General features: G+C 29.2%; 2 long non-coding RNA genes across 2 annotated transcripts; one reads left to right on the forward strand and one right to left on the reverse strand.

The window, feature by feature from the left end:
* Positions 1–601: 601 nt before the first annotated feature.
* Positions 602–4,250, forward strand: LOC134255496 (uncharacterized). Its single transcript, XR_009989566.1, has 4 exons — positions 602–714; positions 1,053–1,124; positions 1,921–2,048; positions 3,621–4,250. It is a non-coding gene; the product is annotated as an uncharacterized LOC134255496 (long non-coding RNA).
* Positions 4,251–16,316: 12,066 nt separating this feature from the next.
* On the reverse strand, positions 16,317–17,741 carry LOC134255495 (uncharacterized). Its single transcript, XR_009989565.1, has 3 exons — positions 17,629–17,741; positions 17,215–17,286; positions 16,317–16,421 (listed from the first exon to the last, which is right to left on the reverse strand). It is a non-coding gene; the product is annotated as an uncharacterized LOC134255495 (long non-coding RNA).
* Positions 17,742–22,350: the final 4,609 nt, after the last annotated feature.

Raw genomic sequence — 22,350 nt, forward strand, 5'->3', positions numbered from 1 at the left:
ACCAAAAGAAGGATATGGAGATAATCAATCAGATCATATTATGCCAATGAATCTTTTGTCTCAAATCTTTTTTAATGAAATATACAGAATCTTTTGCCTTATTTGTCACTCATATTTTTACATTCTGGTGCAAAGTGGCCCAATGAAAGTGGGAAAAACTCAGTCTGAGCATCTCTGTAAATCTATAAACATGTGTGCCCCCCCTTTTTTTAAACCTTCATGTATATACATGTATGTATTTTATTTAGTCAGTGACTTCAAACATCAACATGTAAAATATATATTGAGTCCTTTAAAAGTGAATATACATGATTTGTACACCCTGAATATTCTGACATACTAATGGTGACATCAGTTAAAAGAGTAATTAGTTATGTAAAATTCAGTTTATATGAATGTAAATGGGGTATTTATTCTCAGTTCATGTAAGGTATAATTTGCATGTAACCCAGAGTGTATTTAATATTACTATGATGGGTCATTCTGTGATTAAATTTAAATCAGAAAAAATGTTTACTAAATTTTGGTAAAATACATATGGTATCTTTTACATTTCTGTCCTGTTTGTCTGTCAGTTGTTGCTTTACTTCCTTTGTAAAATGAGGTTAATTTGTGTATCACTGAATTGTATGATTTTTTCAGGATCAGCTGAGATGTTATTTCACTGGATTATTTAATGGATAGGCTTATTGGGCATATGGTTGGATATCTCTGGTAAGTTAGTTTTGTTTTAATTTTTACATTTACTATGAAGGTCATCTTTGCATTTAACTATTATTTATATGTAAAGTTCTATTTTGAATGGAAATGCTGTATTTATCCTCATTTCATGTGATTTACAGTTGTATAACCTGCATGTAACTCAGAGTGCATTTATTATTTCTATGATGGGTTATTCTATGATTGAATTTCAATCAGAAAAATATTCACTAAATGTTGGTAAAATACATGGTATCTTTTACATTTCTATCCCATTTGTCTGTAAATTATTGCTTTACTTACATTGTAAAATTAGGTTAAATGTGTATCACTGAATTGTATGATTTTTTCAGGATCAGCTGAGATGTTATTTCACTGGATTATTTAATGGATAGGCTTATTGGGCATATAGTTGAATATCTCTGGTAAGTTAGTCTTGTTTTAATTTTTACATTTATATGATGGTCATCTTTGCATTTAACCATGATTATATGGTTACTTTAATTACTGTGTAATACTTATGTGATCTAATGTCTCTAACTTACATTCATATAAGCACACCCTTATTTAACCTAAAATGTATCAAGGGATCTTCAGAATATTAATAAGTCCTTTTGTATAGATTATGATTTAATTTCATAATTCATTATGTATGTTACCCATGGAATTCAGACTTACTAAATGGTGATCAAAGAGATATTGATTGGGAATGTAATGAGAGAAAAGGAGGAATTTACAAAAGATTAATCCTAAGTTATTTACTTTTTGTTTTGATTCTAAATATGTGGGATATATGACATACATATATTTTCATTTTCACTTTTGTTTCTTAGTAATGAGCTTTTCAAAAAATTAAGGACTACATGTTGTACTGTGATGAGGCTAAAAAAAGATGTATTTTTCTGTATGCAGTACTGACAGATATTAATCAAAATTGAATCTGTTGTTAATAAAAAATCTTTTAGTGTCTAAATAATTAATTTGATAATCATTTTATTTGTGATATCAATACAGTAATTATGCTTTTTTTTTATTATCTAAAGATAACATGATGAACTTTTCTCATCTGGAGTTAATGTTAAAAACAATTTGTTTTGAGATTAAAAAACAAACATTTTCATGAACTTTTTTGGCATTGTACATGTTTGTTCAATTTTTAAACATGTATTGTTTCACACAGTACTCTGTCATATTAACAAAATGGTTTTATTTTCTATACAGTCCTCAACCTGGAAGATATGTTTTGTTCCTAACCATCTATAATCCATTCTCTATGAAGTTCAGACTGTCTGCTCTTCCTTTGGAAATACACAGTTAGTCAATCAACATAGAAACACACAAACTTGAAGGTAAACTTTCAATGAGATACAATTGTAATTTTTATTTATTTATTTATTTATTTACATATGCATTCTTATATTTTGGAATTGATAAGTAAATGATATATGATTTTTTTTTAAAATAAAGAGGGCTTGGTGGTCATGGTCATGTTTAAACCATATTGATATCCTTCACAAGAAAAGGCATAAAAATCATGATCAAATTTTAAAACTAAAATGTATGAAGTTTTTCTTTCCAAATGATAGTCAACAGCTGAAGATAGCATATCTATAGAATAAGTTAAATATGGCTAATTTGTTAACCCCCAGCTTCCTTAATAGCATAGTTGGTAAAGATAAGAAGTTTTGACTCCAATTGCTAATAAAATTTCTGAATTTTTCATTTAATATTAACATTATATCACAGGGTAAAAATACTATAATGTGGCCCATCAGGATGACCATAAAAGAAATCTTAATGACCCTCTTGATTATGTATAAAGACTGTAACCATATAACTGATGTAAGATGATCTGATTGTTTGGAAATAACATTCCCTGGTGTTTCTACTACCCAAGATCTTCTTATGAGTGTATGGGACTGCTGTAAACCTTCTCCTGTTTATAAAAATAATACTTTGGAGCATGACACTTTATTCATTTAAGGTACTTTCAATATCATTTCTATGAGTTTGTGTTCTTTCTTTTATAATAATCTAGTGTTATATCTCCTTTAACCTCATTAATATGTATGCTTCCAAAATCTTAGATCTGTCTGTATAGTTTCTTCAGCTCTTTGAACACAAATACCCTGATTCAAACTTTTGAGGTAGACATCATAGAGACATCATAAATGATAATATCAGAATGTATATATCACAATCTTGATCATAAGGTCAATTTAAATGGTCTTAAGCACAACAAATGAAAGTGAAAACTTTTTTTTTTTTAAATTAGAATACATAATTTTGTAATAAACAAATACTGGAAAAGTTACTCTCATAATAAGCCTTAATGTCCTCCAAGAGTTCAGTTTGGACTTCCTCCATTAATCCTTGTATCTTGTAATCCTTGTATCTCCAATGGTTTTGTGGGCTAAAAATCATGTGTCTTTAACAACATTTTTTTCTGACAACTGTTTTCTCTTATCATCTATAAACTAGACTTCTTCTCTAGTCAAAGGTCTTTCAGAGTAATCCAAGTAATTCTTACCCTCTTTTGGTAATAAATGGTTATATTCTTCATTTGCTTCTTCTGCAATCAAGGGTCTTTCTATGTAATCTCTGACAACATTAGGTACACCCTTTTCTGGACATAATTGATTATATTCTTCTTGAGAAATGATCTCAATAGTGCCATCTTTTTATTTTAACTGGTATACCTCTGTCTATATCTTTCTCTGAAAGAATTCTCTTTCCAAACTGAATTTTACTCATTCCTTTACTCTTTTCTTTACTGGAGGTGTTACCCATGGTTAATATGAAAAGTCAAAATCTGATATTACACCTTGTATTTATACCCTTTTTGTCTATATTTAGAATTCCAGCAAGCTTATATTACATTAAAAAAAATTTAACAAAGACATTATTTTTTTATTTTCCAGGATATTCTAGTGAAGGCTTGTGGAAATGATCTATGTCTACTCTCAGAATGGTGAAAGACTATCAGATCATTCAAAGACTAACAGAATATCCTCTCTTGGAACACTGAAACAAGAAAATCAAACAGGAGGAGGATGGAGGATTTAAGAAGAACAATATGATTTCCAACTAATTTAACCAGTACGATCATAGACTGTGGTTAACAGGATGACAAAGAAAGGACCCAGGATTGTATCTTTTACTGTCAGACACTGACTATGGATAAAGTGTAATCATTTATCAAACTGAGATCTAGTCAATCAAGTATTGAAAATATGATTTTCTGATAGCATGAGCTCTTTAAAAACTAATTCTCACTGACCTCAAAGTATGTGAATGTGACTTTTATTTTTTACCATTTCATATTGAAGACTGTTGTTATGTATGGGAATTACACATTAAAACCTTTTATTTTTCATCTAATTTTTACAACCCCCTAGAAATTAACACAGATATCCAGATGCTGGATTTAATGTTATTATTTAACTTTCCTGGAATTGTAAATATATTTTGTTTGTGTATGTATCATGTTTAATTTTGAATTTAAATTGGGTCTCAATAAGACCCCCAATAAAGATGCAAGTGTCCCATAATCTGTGTTTTAATAATATCTTGAATATCTTTATCATCCATCATACTAATTACATATAGAATGGTTGTAGGAATACACTTTGTTGTTAAGGACACTTTGTCAAGGTCAAAGCATAAGATTATTGAGATGACTTCTTTGACAATAATTTGTAACTTACAAACTTCACATCATAAGTACACACTCAGATTTAAGAATCAATAAGATATTTCTATAGAGTTTTTGGATCATTTACTCCTGGGTAAAAGTTAATTACTGAGATTACTGATTTGAATCCTGTAATGCAATAACTTAAACATTGTGTAATAACTTATAGACTTTATAAAAATTAGGTGCAAATTCTTAGGAAAGGAATGAAATGTTAATCAAATGTACAATGTTCAAAGGTGTTTATATGACTATTACTATGTAATACCTTGGGTTTCTGTAAAATTCCTATATTCACTACATAGATAAAGACCTGTATAATATATATTTTAAACTATGCTGAAGGAAAAAAAAGTCAAAAGCTCTCCCCTTCATCTCTTTCATATTCTGTCATACACAACAATAGATAAATTGCAGTCTTATAACAAACTGATGTCTAATCAAATCCTAGAATTGATATTGTGATTTTCTGATAGTATGAGATCTTAAAAAAAATAATTCCCAGACTTCAAAGTATCTAAATGTGACTTTTATTTTTACTAATTCATATTGAAGACAGTTGTTATGTATGAGAAGTATACATTTAAACCTTTTATTTTTCATCTTATTTCTACAACCCCTAACAAATTACACAGATGTTTAAAAGCTAGCTTTGGTGTAATTATTACTTTCCTGGAACTGTAAATACATTTTGTTTGTGTATGTATGTTTCCTATTTTGAATTTAATAGGTCTCAATAGGACCCCCATAAAGATGTAAGTGTCCCCTGATCTGTGAATCTGATGTAATAATATCTTGAATATTTCTATCATCCCATAGACTTCATGCTTACTACACAGAACAGGTTAGAGTAATACACTTAGTTTTATAGGACACTTTGTCAGGGTCAAAGCATGAGATTATTGAGATAACTACCTTTGACAATAATTTGTAACCTGCAAACTTCACATCATAAGTAAAAGAAAGATTCGGAGATGATCTATAGATTTTTGGATCATTTTCTCCTGGGTAAAAGTCAGTTGGTAAGATTACTAATATGAGCTTTGTAATGTTGAAACTTTAACATTTTGTCATAACCTAGAGACTTTATATCTGTTATATTGGGTGACATGGCATATTCTTTGGAAAGAATTGGAAATGTAAATCAAATGCACAACAAGGATGTTTAAAGACTATTACTATGTAATACCTAAGAATTCTGTAAAAAATCTTATTATCACTGCATAGATAAAGACTGGTTGGAATAATATAAGTTTTGAACTAAGGTCAAGGGGAAAAACCCATTCATAAATAGATCTGCATGGGGAAGACTCCTCTAGATCTTCATTCAAAAGTAAAGAACTTTTTTTAAGTTTGAAAGATTAAATGGCAGCTTATCATTTGCTTGTGAATTAAAAAATAAATCCAAACATATACATCTTTGGATGATAATTGTAGAATTTTATCAGTCTTGATATCATCCTTTAATGTCCTTAAAATTTTAAGGACTGTCTTTTAGTTTTAGTTGAATTAGTTTCTTTTCTACATGTGAAAATGACATCATCCAAAGAAGTTCTTCATCTGCATGTTCTATGAAAAAGACAATTTTCATCACAGTGAAAGAGATTGTTTTGTTAAACATATTGCATTGATGCACAAATATACTTTTAGATTTTTAATAGCTAGGGTTCATATTTCTTAATATGGAATGCTAAGTACTGTTGATTTCAATTTTTTGTGAACAAAGAAAACTAGTAGAAAAAAAAAATGTACATGATGTGTTATAAAAGCATGTGTAAACCTGATGACTTTATAATTGCTGGTTAAATCAATTAGGAATTTCATCTTTGTTACATTGTAAACATTTCTAAGTAGTGCACACATCAGAAACTCTTAAAATTCTGAGTATCAGGGTTTAACACAACATTTCCAAATGATTTTTGGACGCTTTTTATGTATCAATAAGACAAAACAGAATATCTGTTCACAGATGTTTCAAAAGGAAAACAACCACAAAGAAATGATTTGACATGTTCTTTATGTGATTCATGTAAAATATATTTTAAAAAGTGAACTCTAACATTTATCTTTTGCATAAATACATTTTTTATGAAGAATTTCTCATAACTTTGAAAAAGGAGTCTTATTGTATAATATGGTTAACTTAAAATTTTGTAGACTTAAAAGTTGTACATGATGTGTTACACATCTTAAATATGTAACCATTTTATTTCAGGGCATTCAGCATATATTGTGTTTTTATCTTAAATTTGTTTGTTCATGTAATCAATAATTTGAGAATACTCAACTCAAATTAGGTAATGCATGAGAGAATAGGCAAGAAAATCAGGTTTGAAAAATGGTTTTTACTATTCATAAGGGGTTCTTCTATATATTGAATCTATAAGTAAATTCAGTCTATACAATTAAGGTATTTCTGTATGAAATAAACTTGCATTTAAGCATTTTAAGTCAATTGTAAACATTACTTTAACCAGTTTTTAAAAATGATTAGATTCACTGTCAGCATGTTATTTCCTATAAAATAAATGAGAAAACAAACAATTTAATTTGAGTCAGTTACTTAATGTAAATACGAAGCATTGGAAATTGGGAATATTTCACAAAGTTGATTGAGCATAATTAATTTATACAAAATTTTATTCACATAAGTGAATGACATGGGCAGCAGGCAAAGCCTGTTTGAGCCCTCTCCCTAAAGAGAATAATTGAGCATAATTCTCACTAAGACAGTTGGAGTATTTTGATTTAAGCATTAAAGAAACCATTTCAATTTTCAATATACAAATCATGTTTAGTCATGCAGTATATAGTTTACACTTGCCAAAAAGTAAATGGTTATCTCAATTCAGGATCAATCCAAAGGTCAAAAAAAGGAATGAAAAAAATATATCTTTTTTATGTATCAAACATGTAGGTATTGCAATAAATTCACTGTATTCATTTTTTTTTCTTTCTATGTATGAATAGCTCTGATTTAGGAAATCAAAATACAAGAAGTAAATGAATTATGTCAAATGATGAAGATATACACCAGAAAATGACATGAACAGAGAATTTTGAGTTTCCCTCAAATATGGTTGCCAAGGGATGTGAAATAAAAACAAAATGTGGATTCATTTATTAGGATTGAGACTTGTACATATTATGAATGATGGATACCATGACATTAAGAATGACATGAAAGAAATAAGTTTGATTCAATTATATAAACAGTTCTTCATCCATACAGTCAAAATGGAGGGCATATATTTTTCTTTATAGGCATAAAGTAACAAACACTCACCCAATCCATTAAAATTTTACCCTTTGAAGAAAAGGAACCTTACTTGCTTTTTTAAGTTAACATTCATATTTTTGTGTTTGACAGGTAGAGCAATGGTTTCTAACTAGTATAGTGAGAACTTTTTATTTAAGAATCATCAGATTGTTCTGATAATTTGATTAAAATAACTGCATGACATCAATTAATTTGTTCATACAAAGGAATACAAGCTTTTTCAGGTTTCCTCTTTACTCAGATTAGATTGTGTTTTGCTAATATATCCAACATATAAGATACTCATCAAAGTTACACAAAGGTAAATAAATGACCTTATTAAGTTTTTAGTCAAAAGGTTAAAGAGATGTGGACATCTGCTAAATTTAATTGTTTAGTTAATATTCAATAAACATCATGGATAGGTTAATTAAACAAACTTCATATATTTTGCATTCTCAGGTCAAAGATCAGCACAATTTTTTTTTGCTATACCATTGTTGTCCATGAATTTTATAACACCTCTATTGACTTTTCAGGTTCAAGGTTAATGTATTCCTGCTACAGTAAAACTTCATTATAAGGATCTCATAGTGATATTTTTTTTATTGGTAAGGAATTAGATATAAAATCTCCCAACTCTTTCTATAATATGTCACTGAATGTGCTTCTTCATTTTAGAGAGTTTTACAAGCAAATCATATAATGACTTTCAATCCTTCAAAACACAATATGTATGATATGAATATGAATCTTGAGATTCAGACTTTCAGCCTTTTAGGCTTTCAGACTCTCAGACTTTCAATCTTTAAAAACTTTCAATCTTGAGGACTGAATATTTTAATATTCATTTTGTCTGTCTTGTCTTTTATGTCATTATGTTTAATCCTTAGTAATTTAAACTTTTTATGTTTGTAAAACCAGAGTGTGAAAGTACAGTGTTTGTGTAATCTTCTTAATGTTTATCTATAAATACTGATTTTAATACAATCAAATATAATTTTCTGATGATCAATATTTCCAACTGAATTCAAAGACAAACTGCCTGACTGACCTATACATATTTAGAATTTCAACATCATACACTCTTGAATATCCATAAATATCAAAATATAATGATTCAGCATTAGCTATCATCCATACACTTGTTAACCTAAGGAAGGCTCTTATCATAAGTTAAACCCATGAAATTCCTCATGCAATTTTGAAGAATTTCTGTTATAAAAGATGCTAAAGACAAAAGGCCCATAAATTTCCAAAAAGTAATAATTTTTAAAACTATATATCCACAATAAATTGGGGAACATTTGAAGAACCCCTTTTCTTTATAACTCATGACATTTCATGCAGATAATGGCTATAATGTGTGAACAATCTTTATGAAAAGAGGATGGTGTAAAGTTAGCCTCACCCAACACCCAAGGGAGAGGGGAAGGGGTTGAACCCTTTTGTCCAGGAAACATGAATTTTAAAGTTAAAAAATTATAATAAAATTGAATTAAATTGATAAGATTAATTTTTCTAAAAGTTTTTTAATTTAACATTTTAATTTTCTTTTTTTTTTTATTTAACACCCTTCCCCTCTCCCTTGGGTGTTGGGTGAGACTAACTTTACACCATCCTTTTTTCATAAAGATTGTTCACACATTATAGCCATTATCTGCATGAAATGTCATGAGTTATAAAGAAAAGGGGTTCTTCAAATGTTCCCCAATTTATTGTGGATATATAGTTTTAAAAATTATTACTTTTTGGAAATTTATGGGCCTTTTGTCTTTAGCATCTTTTATAACAGAAATTCTTCAAATTGCATGAGGAATTTCATGGGTTTAACTTATGATAAGAGCCTTCCTTAGGTTAACAAGTGTATGGATGATAGCTAATGCTGAATCATTATATTTTGATATTTATGGATATTCAAGAGTGTATGATGTTGAAATTCTAAATATGTATAGGTCAGTCAGGCAGTTTGTCTTTGAATTCAGTTGGAAATATTGATCATCAGAAAATTATATTTGATTGTATTAAAATCAGTATTTATAGATAAACATTAAGAAGATTACACAAACACTGTACTTTCACACTCTGGTTTTACAAACATAAAAAGTTTAAATTACTAAGGATTAAACATAATGACATAAAAGACAAGACAGACAAAATGAATATTAAAATATTCAGTCCTCAAGATTGAAAGTTTTTAAAGATTGAAAGTCTGAGAGTCTGAAAGCCTAAAAGGCTGAAAGTCTGAATCTCAAGATTCATATTCATATCATACATATTGTGTTTTGAAGGATTGAAAGTCATTATATGATTTGCTTGTAAAACTCTCTAAAATGAAGAAGCACATTCAGTGACATATTATAGAAAGAGTTGGGAGATTTTATATCTAATTCCTTACCAATAAAAAAAATATCACTATGAGATCCTTATAATGAAGTTTTACTGTAGCAGGAATACATTAACCTTGAACCTGAAAAGTCAATAGAGGTGTTATAAAATTCATGGACAACAATGGTATAGCAAAAAAAAATTGTGCTGATCTTTGACCTAAGAATGCAAAATATATGAAGTTTGTTTAATTAACCTATCCATGATGTTTATTGAATATTAACTAAACAATTAAATTTAGCAGATGTCCACATCTCTTTAACCTTTTGACTAAAAACTTAATAAGGTCATTTATTTACCTTTGTGTAACTTTGATGAGTATCTTATATGTTGGATATATTAGCAAAACACAATCTAATCTGAGTAAAGAGGAAACCTGAAAAAGCTTGTATTCCTTTGTATGAACAAATTAATTGATGTCATGCAGTTATTTTAATCAAATTATCAGAACAATCTGATGATTCTTAAATAAAAAGTTCTCACTATACTAGTTAGAAACCATTGCTCTACCTGTCAAACACAAAAATATGAATGTTAACTTAAAAAAGCAAGTAAGGTTCCTTTTCTTCAAAGGGTAAAATTTTAATGGATTGGGTGAGTGTTTGTTACACTTGATGCCTATAAAGAAAAATATATGCCCTCCATTTTGACTGTATGGATGAAGAACTGTTTATATAATTGAATCAAACTTATTTCTTTCATGTCATTCTTAATGTCATGGTATCCATCATTCATAATATGTACAAGTCTCAATCCTAATAAATGAATCCACATTTTGTTTTTATTTCACATCCCTTGGCAACCATATTTGAGGGAAACTCAAAATTCTCTGTTCATGTCATTTTCTGGTGTATACCTTCATCATTTGACATAATTCATTTACTTCTTGTATTTTGATTTCCTAAATCAGAGCTATTCATACATAGAAAGAAAAAAAATGAATACAGTGAATTTATTGCAATACCTACATGTTTGATACATAAAAAAGATATATTTTTTTCATTCCTTTTTTTGACCTTTGGATTGATCCTGAATTGAGATAACCATTTACTTTTTGGCAAGTGTAAACTATATACTGCATGACTAAACATGATTTGTATATTGAAAATTGAAATGGTTTCTTTAATGCTTAAATCAAAATACTCCAACTGTCTTAGTGAGAATTATGCTCAATTATTCTCTTTAGGGAGAGGGCTCAAACAGGCTTTGCCTGCTGCCCATGTCATTCACTTATGTGAATAAAATTTTGTATAAATTAATTATGCTCAATCAACTTTGTGAAATATTCCCAATTTCCAATGCTTCGTATTTACATTAAGTAACTGACTCAAATTAAATTGTTTGTTTTCTCATTTATTTTATAGGAAATAACATGCTGACAGTGAATCTAATCATTTTTAAAAACTGGTTAAAGTAATGTTTACAATTGACTTAAAATGCTTAAATGCAAGTTTATTTCATACAGAAATACCTTAATTGTATAGACTGAATTTACTTATAGATTCAATATATAGAAGAACCCCTTATGAATAGTAAAAACCATTTTTCAAACCTGATTTTCTTGCCTATTCTCTCATGCATTACCTAATTTGAGTTGAGTATTCTCAAATTATTGATTACATGAACAAACAAATTTAAGATAAAAACACAATATATGCTGAATGCCCTGAAATAAAATGGTTACATATTTAAGATGTGTAACACATCATGTACAACTTTTAAGTCTACAAAATTTTAAGTTAACCATATTATACAATAAGACTACTTTTTCAAAGTTATGAGAAATTCTCCACAAAAAATGTATTTATGCAAAAGATAAATGTTAGGGTACAATTTTAAAATACATTTTACATGAATCACATAAAGAACATGTCAAATCATTTCTTTGTGGTTGTTTTCCTTTTGAAACATCTGTGAACAGATATTCTGTTTTGTCTTATTGATACATAAAAAGCGTCCAAAAATCATTTGGAAATGTTGTGTTAAACCCTGATACTCAGAATTTTAAGAGTTTCTGATGTGTGCACTACTTAGAAATGTTTACAATGTAACAAAGATGAAATTCCTAATTGATTTAACCAGCAATTATAAAGTCATCAGGTTTACACATGCTTTTATAACACATCATGTACATTTTTTTTTCTACAAGTTTTCTTTGTTCACAAAAAATTGAAATCAACAGTACTTAGCATTCCATATTAAGAAATATGAACCCTAGCTATTAAAAATCTAAAAGTATATTTGTGCATCAATGCAATATGTTTAACAAAACAATCTCTTTCACTGTGATGAAAATTGTCTTTTTCATAGAACATGCAGATGAAGAACTTCTTTGGATGATGTCATTTTCACATGTAGAAAAGAAACTAATTCAACTAAAACTAAAAGACAGTCCTTAAAATTTTAAGGACATTAAAGGATGATATCAAGACTGATAAAATTCTACAATTATCATCCAAAGATGTATATGTTTGGATTTATTTTTTAATTCACAAGCAAATGATAAGCTGCCATTTAATCTTTCAAACTTAAAAAAAGTTCTTTACTTTTGAATGAAGATCTAGAGGAGTCTTCCCCATGCAGATCTATTTATGAATGGGTTTTTCCCCTTGACCTTAGTTCAAAACTTATATTATTCCAACCAGTCTTTATCTATGCAGTGATAATAAGATTTTTTACAGAATTCTTAGGTATTACATAGTAATAGTCTTTAAACATCCTTGTTGTGCATTTGATTTACATTTCCAATTCTTTCCAAAGAATATGCCATGTCACCCAATATAACAGATATAAAGTCTCTAGGTTATGACAAAATGTTAAAGTTTCAACATTACAAAGCTCATATTAGTAATCTTACCAACTGACTTTTACCCAGGAGAAAATGATCCAAAAATCTATAGATCATCTCCGAATCTTTCTTTTACTTATGATGTGAAGTTTGCAGGTTACAAATTATTGTCAAAGGTAGTTATCTCAATAATCTCATGCTTTGACCCTGACAAAGTGTCCTATAAAACTAAGTGTATTACTCTAACCTGTTCTGTGTAGTAAGCATGAAGTCTATGGGATGATAGAAATATTCAAGATATTATTACATCAGATTCACAGATCAGGGGACACTTACATCTTTATGGGGGTCCTATTGAGACCTATTAAATTCAAAATAGGAAACATACATACACAAACAAAATGTATTTACAGTTCCAGGAAAGTAATAATTACACCAAAGCTAGCTTTTAAACATCTGTGTAATTTGTTAGGGGTTGTAGAAATAAGATGAAAAATAAAAGGTTTAAATGTATACTTCTCATACATAACAACTGTCTTCAATATGAATTAGTAAAAATAAAAGTCACATTTAGATACTTTGAAGTCTGGGAATTATTTTTTTTAAGATCTCATACTATCAGAAAATCACAATATCAATTCTAGGATTTGATTAGACATCAGTTTGTTATAAGACTGCAATTTATCTATTGTTGTGTATGACAGAATATGAAAGAGATGAAGGGGAGAGCTTTTGACTTTTTTTTCCTTCAGCATAGTTTAAAATATATATTATACAGGTCTTTATCTATGTAGTGAATATAGGAATTTTACAGAAACCCAAGGTATTACATAGTAATAGTCATATAAACACCTTTGAACATTGTACATTTGATTAACATTTCATTCCTTTCCTAAGAATTTGCACCTAATTTTTATAAAGTCTATAAGTTATTACACAATGTTTAAGTTATTGCATTACAGGATTCAAATCAGTAATCTCAGTAATTAACTTTTACCCAGGAGTAAATGATCCAAAAACTCTATAGAAATATCTTACTGATTCTTAAATCTGAGTGTGTACTTATGATGTGAAGTTTGTAAGTTACAAATTATTGTCAAAGAAGTCATCTCAATAATCTTATGCTTTGACCTTGACAAAGTGTCCTTAACAACAAAGTGTATTCCTACAACCATTCTATATGTAATTAGTATGATGGATGATAAAGATATTCAAGATATTATTAAAACACAGATTATGGGACACTTGCATCTTTATTGGGGGTCTTATTGAGACCCAATTTAAATTCAAAATTAAACATGATACATACACAAACAAAATATATTTACAATTCCAGGAAAGTTAAATAATAACATTAAATCCAGCATCTGGATATCTGTGTTAATTTCTAGGGGGTTGTAAAAATTAGATGAAAAATAAAAGGTTTTAATGTGTAATTCCCATACATAACAACAGTCTTCAATATGAAATGGTAAAAAATAAAAGTCACATTCACATACTTTGAGGTCAGTGAGAATTAGTTTTTAAAGAGCTCATGCTATCAGAAAATCATATTTTCAATACTTGATTGACTAGATCTCAGTTTGATAAATGATTACACTTTATCCATAGTCAGTGTCTGACAGTAAAAGATACAATCCTGGGTCCTTTCTTTGTCATCCTGTTAACCACAGTCTATGATCGTACTGGTTAAATTAGTTGGAAATCATATTTATCTATGTTCTTCTTAAATCCTCCATCCTCCTCCTGTTTGATTTTCTTGTTTCAGTGTTCCAAGAGAGGATATTCTGTTAGTCTTTGCATAATCTGATAGTCTTTCACCATTCTGAGAGTAGACATAGATCATTTCCATAAGCCCTCACTAGAATATCCTGGAAAATAAAAAATAATGTCTTATTTAAATTTTTTTTTTAATGTAATATAAGCTTGATGGAATTCTAAATATAGACAAAAAGGGTATAAATACAAGGTGTAATATCAGATTTTGACTTTTCATATTAACCATGGGTAACACCTCCAGTAAAGAAAAGAGTAAAGGAATGAGTAAAATTCAGTTTGGAAAGAGAATTCTTTCAGAGAAAGATATAGACAGAGGTATACCAGTTAAAATAAAAAGATGGCACTATTGAGATCATTTCTCAAGAAGAATATAATCAATTATGTCCAGAAAAGGGTGTACCTAATGTTGTCAGAGATTACATAGAAAGACCCTTGATTGCAGAAGAAGCAAATGAAGAATATAACCATTTATTACCAAAAGAGGGTAAGAATTACTTGGATTACTCTGAAAGACCTTTGACTAGAGAAGAAGTCTAGTTTATAGATGATAAGAGAAAACAGTTGTCAGAAAAAAATGTTGTTAAAGACACATGATTTTTAGCCCACAAAACCATTGGAGATACAAGGATTACAAGATATAAGGATTAATGGAGGAAGTCCAAACTGAACTCTTGGAGGACATTAAGGCTTATTATGAGAGTAACTTTTCCAGTATTTGTTTATTACAAAATTATGTATTCTAATTTAAAAAAAAAAAAAGTTTTCACTTTCATTTGTTGTGCTTAAGACCATTTAAATTGACCTTATGATCAAGATTGTGATATATACATTCTGATATTATCATTTATGATGTCTCTATGATGTCTACCTCAAAAGTTTGAATCAGGGTATTTGTGTTCAAAGAGCTGAAGAAACTATACAGACAGATCTAAGATTTTGGAAGCATACATATTAATGAGGTTAAAGGAGATATAACACTAGATTATTATAAAAGAAAGAACACAAACTCATAGAAATGATATTGAAAGTACCTTAAATGAATAAAGTGTCATGCTCCAAAGTATTATTTTTATAAACAGGAGAAGGTTTACAGCAGTCCCATACACTCATAAGAAGATCTTGGGTAGTAGAAACACCAGGGAATGTTATTTCCAAACAATCAGATCATCTTACATCAGTTATATGGTTACAGTCTTTATGCATAATCAAGAGGGTCATTAAGATTTCTTTTATGGTCATCCTGATGGGCCACATTATAGTATTTTTACCCTGTGATATAACGTTAATATTAAATGAAAAATTCAGAAATTTTATTAGCAATTGGAGTCAAAACTTCTTATCTTTACCAACTATGCTATTAAGGAAGCTGGGGGTTAACAAATTAGCCATATTTAACTTATTCTATAGATATGCTATCTTCAGCTGTTGACTATCATTTGGAAAGAAAAACTTCATACATTTTAGTTTTAAAATTTGATCATGATTTTTATGCCTTTTCTTGTGAAGGATATCAATATGGTTTAAACATGACCATGACCACCAAGCCCTCTTTATTTTAAAAAAAAAATCATATATCATTTACTTATCAATTCCAAAATATAAAAATGCATATGTAAATAAATAAATAAATAAATAAATAAATAAATAAAAATTACAATTGTATCTCATTGAAAGTTTACCTTCAAGTTTGTGTGTTTCTATGTTGATCATTTTTTGACTAACTGTGTATTTCCAAAGGAATAGCAGACAGTCTGAACTTCATAGAGAATGGATTATAGATGGTTAGGAACAAAACATATCTTCCAGGTTGAGGACTGTATAGAAAATAAAACCATTTTGTTAATATGACAGAGTACTGTGTGAAACAATACATGTTTAAAAATTGAACAAACATGTACAATGCCAAAAAAGTTCATGAAAATGTTTGTTTTTTAATCTCAAAACAAATTGTTTTTAACATTAACTCCAGATGAGAAAAGTTCATCATGTTATCTTTAGATAATAAAAAAAAAGCATAATTACTGTATTGATATCACAAATAAAATGATTATCAAATTAATTATTTAGACACTAAAAGATTTTTTATTAACAACAGATTCAATTTTGATTAATATCTGTCAGTACTGCATACAGAAAAATACATCTTTTTTAGCCTCATCACAGTACAACATGTAGTCCTTAATTTTTTGAAAAGCTCATTACTAAGAAACAAATGAAAATGAAAATATATGTATGTCATATATCCCACATATTTAGAATCAAAACAAAAAGTAAATAACTTAGGATTAATCTTTTGTAAATTCCTCCTTTTCTCTCATTACATTCCCAATCAATATCTCTTTGATCACCATTTAGTAAGTCTGAATTCCATGGGTAACATACATAATGAATTATGAAATTAAATCATAATCTATACAAAAGGACTTATTAATATTCTGAAGATCCCTTGATACATTTTAGGTTAAATAAGGGTGTGCTTATATGAATGTAAGTTAGAGACATTAGATCACATAAGTATTACACAGTAATTAAAGTAACCATATAATCATGGTTAAATGCAAAGATGACCATCATATAAATGTAAAAATTAAAACAAGACTAACTTACCAGAGATATTCAACTATATGCCCAATAAGCCTATCCATTAAATAATCCAGTGAAATAACATCTCAGCTGATCCTGAAAAAATCATACAATTCAGTGATACACATTTAAATAACCTAATTTTACAATGTAAGTAAAGCAATAATTTACAGACAAATGGGATAGAAATGTAAAAGATACCATGTATTTTACCAACATTTAGTGAATATTTTTCTGATTGAAATTCAATCATAGAATAACCCATCATAGAAATAATAAATGCACTCTGAGTTACATGCAGGTTATACAACTGTAAATCACATGAAATGAGGATAAATACAGCATTTCCATTCAAAATAGAACTTTACATATAAATAATAGTTAAATGCAAAGATGACCTTCATAGTAAATGTAAAAATTAAAACAAAACTAACTTACCAGAGATATCCAACCATATGCCCAATAAGCCTATCCATTAAATAATCCAGTGAAATAACATCTCAGCTGATCCTGAAAAAATCATACAATTCAGTGATACACAAATTAACCTCATTTTACAAAGGAAGTAAAGCAACAACTGACAGACAAACAGGACAGAAATGTAAAAGATACCATATGTATTTTACCAAAATTTAGTAAACATTTTTTCTGATTTAAATTTAATCACAGAATGACCCATCATAGTAATATTAAATACACTCTGGGTTACATGCAAATTATACCTTACATGAACTGAGAATAAATACCCCATTTACATTCATATAAACTGAATTTTACATAACTAATTACTCTTTTAACTGATGTCACCATTAGTATGTCAGAATATTCAGGGTGTACAAATCATGTATATTCACTTTTAAAGGACTCAATATATATTTTACATGTTGATGTTTGAAGTCACTGACTAAATAAAATACATACATGTATATACATGAAGGTTTAAAAAAAGGGGGGGCACACATGTTTATAGATTTACAGAGATGCTCAGACTGAGTTTTTCCCACTTTCATTGGGCCACTTTGCACCAGAATGTAAAAATATGAGTGACAAATAAGGCAAAAGATTCTGTATATTTCATTAAAAAAGATTTGAGACAAAAGATTCATTGGCATAATATGATCTGATTGATTATCTCCATATCCTTCTTTTGGTCACTGTGATTAAAGATTCATAGAAATATTAGAAATGACAACTGAGAATATCACTTTAGTTGTTTTAAAAGCATGTATCAGTATTTTATAAGATATGCTAGGAGTCTCCTCATAAGAATATTTAGAATACTGATCCAATAAAAGGAATCTGAGACAATATGATCATAACTCATGCAAAAAAGATTTATCAACATTTTGAGGATCTTTTAGTGTCCTAGTGTATTTCAGGGTAAACAATGGCAGTGTTTATATGAATGTTCTAAACATAAGGTATATAACACAGTAATAATGAATAAATACAAAGACGACCTTCATAGAAAATGTATAAAGAAAAGTTTGTTAAAACTTACCATGTAACCAGGTAACTCAGTAGAGTAATATTCATTAAATAATCCAGTGAAATAACATCTAGGCTGATCCAGGATTCAGCTGTTCAGAACTTTCTTGGAAGAAAAAAGGTAGAAAATCAGTTTTGGTACTGAAATCCATAGGACCATACTGTTATTACATGAAGTCTCAAGCGCTGTGAAAGTCTGTGTTATTGTGTCAAAATAAGCAGCCATCGCGGCTTGTGAAGGACTAACATGACGTCGCTGCCAAGTTTATGACGTCACAATGCATAGGTAAGCTCGCTGACTAGATAGTTTACAGAAAGATAAGTCCAACCTATTTTTGCAAGATGATGCAACAGGTATCAAAAAGATGATGCAATAGATATATAAAGATGATGCAACAAGTATAAAGATGATGCAATAGATATATAAAGATGATGCAACAGGTATATCAAAAAGATGATGCAATAGATATATAAAGATGATGCAATAGATATATAAAGATGATGCAATAGATCTAAAAGATGATGCAACATATGTACTGAATTGACCCAGCTATCCCTAGAACCCCCTAATCTGCACTCCCTTGACCCGCCTATCCCCCCCAGGGGCTGCACTCCCTTGACCCACCTATCCCCCAGGGGCTGCACTCCCTTGACCCACCTATCCCCCCAACCCCAAAAGTGCACTCAGTTGACCCAGCCATCCAGGCGCCTTATACTACTAAAGGGGATTGTGGCAACTGGTTCTTTAGAAAACATCTTCAGACTAATTTAACAAATGTTATATTTGGAAGTAATTCCCCCCATTGCTGACGTACAATACCACATGTACAACATGATGTGCATGCCTGCTTCTAATTACACAATTAATTCAAAAAAAAAATTTTTAAACAAACATTATATCCTGGAAAATTTATCTGTGAGATTGAATACAATATCGTTTGAATATTTTTTTTTTATTTTTCACAAAAATGCTCACACAGTTTCTTAGAAATAAATTCCAGCAGATTTAACAAGTAGTATATACGAAATGCATGAAAATTTCGAAAATGTAGCGGTAATGAGCAAAGACGGCAGTGATGTTCATTAATGTCGGCGATACCACCAGAGATGACTCACTTGATACAATGTACATGTCATGGGCTACGAAAGGAAATTGAAAGTGGGGGTGGGGGGTGGGGGTCGGGCTAATCGAAAGTGGGGGGCTAAACCACCCCCCCCCCCCCCCCAAAAAAAAAAGAAAAAGGTAAATCCCAATTTTCAATGCCTAAATATATATATATGGCTATTTTAAGCTGGTTTCCTCAAATGTTTTTTAAGTAAATTTTAGATAATTTTAGATAAATACGGCATGCACAAATCAGAAAGTCACAATATAAAGGCATGGATATGTAAGATTTTCTATGATACAAAAGACAGTCTTATTGATTATGTTAATTTTCTTTCATTTTTTATCTTAATTCGAATTTGTTTCGAAGTACATGTATTTTTTTTTTAATTATTTATTTATTCATTTATTTTAGCAAAATGATGTGTACGTTTTAAGGCCATACATGGAAATTACGTCTCTCATTTTTTTTTAAAATGATGTGGACGTTTGTGCGTAAAAACTTACGCCTGAATACGCCCGTGTAAAAAGGGTTCAAACTAAATTAGGCGGAAAGAAGGGGGGCTCTTGATGAATCAGTGACTTTTAAACTTCAAAATATATTGTGAACTCATTATGACGGTCCGAGGATAAGATGATAATTTATCTAATATTACATCTTTAATATCCGATAGATTGCATGTTTCTGCAAGACATATACGAATGTTCATTTCTTATGTTTAACTCCCAAAGAAGCGTCTTCAATAAAATTGAATTGTTGTTTACCGAATATACTCAATTATAAGTCGGTTCGCTAATAATTATAGTTCCGATTCAGAAAATTTGGGAGGAATCTAATTTTGACGCGCTCATAATTGCAGGTTAAATTTTGCTGAATATTCGAGCTGAAATTGATGAAAAAAGTTCAAATACTCGGTACAAATATTGTGAAGGATGGGGCCGACAATATTGAAGAGAATTAATAACGTGTACAATATCAAAAACAAAAAAACATACATAAAATGTGACCTGAAGGATTTTCTTGGCATATATTGCATGTTTTATCTCCATCATTTTTTAAGTGTATGACAATAATGGTATAGTGTGCCGCAGACCAGCTGCCTTCAGATGCGCCCCCCTTTACAAAATTCCTGGATTCGCCATCCATAATGAATGTAGATGGACCCCCTCCCATCAATCAATTTTCTGTTTCGCTCTAGAAGCATCCCTTCAGATATTAGTTCAAATCACAAAATTGAAAAAAATTAAACATTAAAAATAATCATACTGATTAAGCCATATTAAATAAAATCCAACTACAAATCATGGGAGATCCTATATATATTTTTTAAACTTTGCAGATTTTTTTATTGACCTGGTCAATCGGTGCAGATTTAAGTAGAAAATCCGAATAAAAGTCATAGTAGATGTACATTTATTTCTTACTTCACATAATCAACAATTTTTCAATGACCCAGTTGTAAAATGCATTAAGGGACAATATCTCTCTGCTCTGTATTTCAAGACTTTTTTTTTAAATCCAGACCTTGATTTTCAGCAACAACTACAGCATTAAATTCAAATGGAAAATAGTTTGAAGTATGAAGCGTTGCTTACTTTTTCAGAAATGAATAATATGTCAAATCATGATGTGAAGAAAATTTGATATGGTAAATAGAAAGATTAATTATCTTTTATCTCACAATTAAATTAGAAATATGAGGTATATATAAAAATAATATTTACTCTCATACCTATCTAATTCCCAGTAGAAAACATACTGAAGCGCTGCTTTTTAAATCAGAATAACAAATTGTTTTCTGTGCATGTAAAATAACATGCATCCATAAACAAGAGTTATCGTTCCATTATCGCCCTTGATTTTTTTTTAACGAAACAAAATATTAATTAAATGTATATTAACAATAGTGCATCTAAAATTTCTGTACATTTAAAAGAATTATACTTTAAGAGATAGAGATTTCTCAATTTACTCTGTTTAAAGGAACTGGGTATAAATGTTTTAAGTAAACTATTATAAATAATTAATAAATATGCAAGCAATAGAAACTAGAAATCAACATTTGTACAATAGTAAAGGTTTGATTGAGTTGACTATAAAATGGTACTCATGAATGAAACTTGTAAACTCTGACATGACAATTTACTGGATTTCATGACAAAATGTCTCAAGAAAGTTATCTCTCTTATCAGAAGAGTTATCTCTCTTATCAGAAGGATATTCCACCTTAATGCCGATATTTGCAGGATTTAAAACAAGAGTTCAGGTATAGTTGAATACCGATCCCGATCATCATTCAGAAAAATGGAAGTATAAAAGTCGAGGCACGAGTAAAAAAAAATCTGGCTGGGCAGAGATGAGAATCTAGATATATTTTTATAATGGCCGTATGAACCATTACGTGTACAATGAATAGCTATCGTATATAATAGTATTATATGTACTATCTTAATTGATTATTTATTTAAGAAAATATTTTTATGTAAGTAAAATACAAGTATGTAAAATATGTATCGAATGTCAAAAATATTTAACAAATAGCTTTTCCTCATTTTTTTTTTTAATT

This window comes from Saccostrea cucullata, unplaced genomic scaffold (genome assembly GCF_032062105.1).
Source record: "Saccostrea cucullata isolate Sc308-1 unplaced genomic scaffold, CSIRO_AGI_Scuc_v1 ctg3434, whole genome shotgun sequence".
Taxonomy (NCBI): Eukaryota; Metazoa; Mollusca; class Bivalvia; order Ostreida; family Ostreidae; genus Saccostrea; species Saccostrea cuccullata.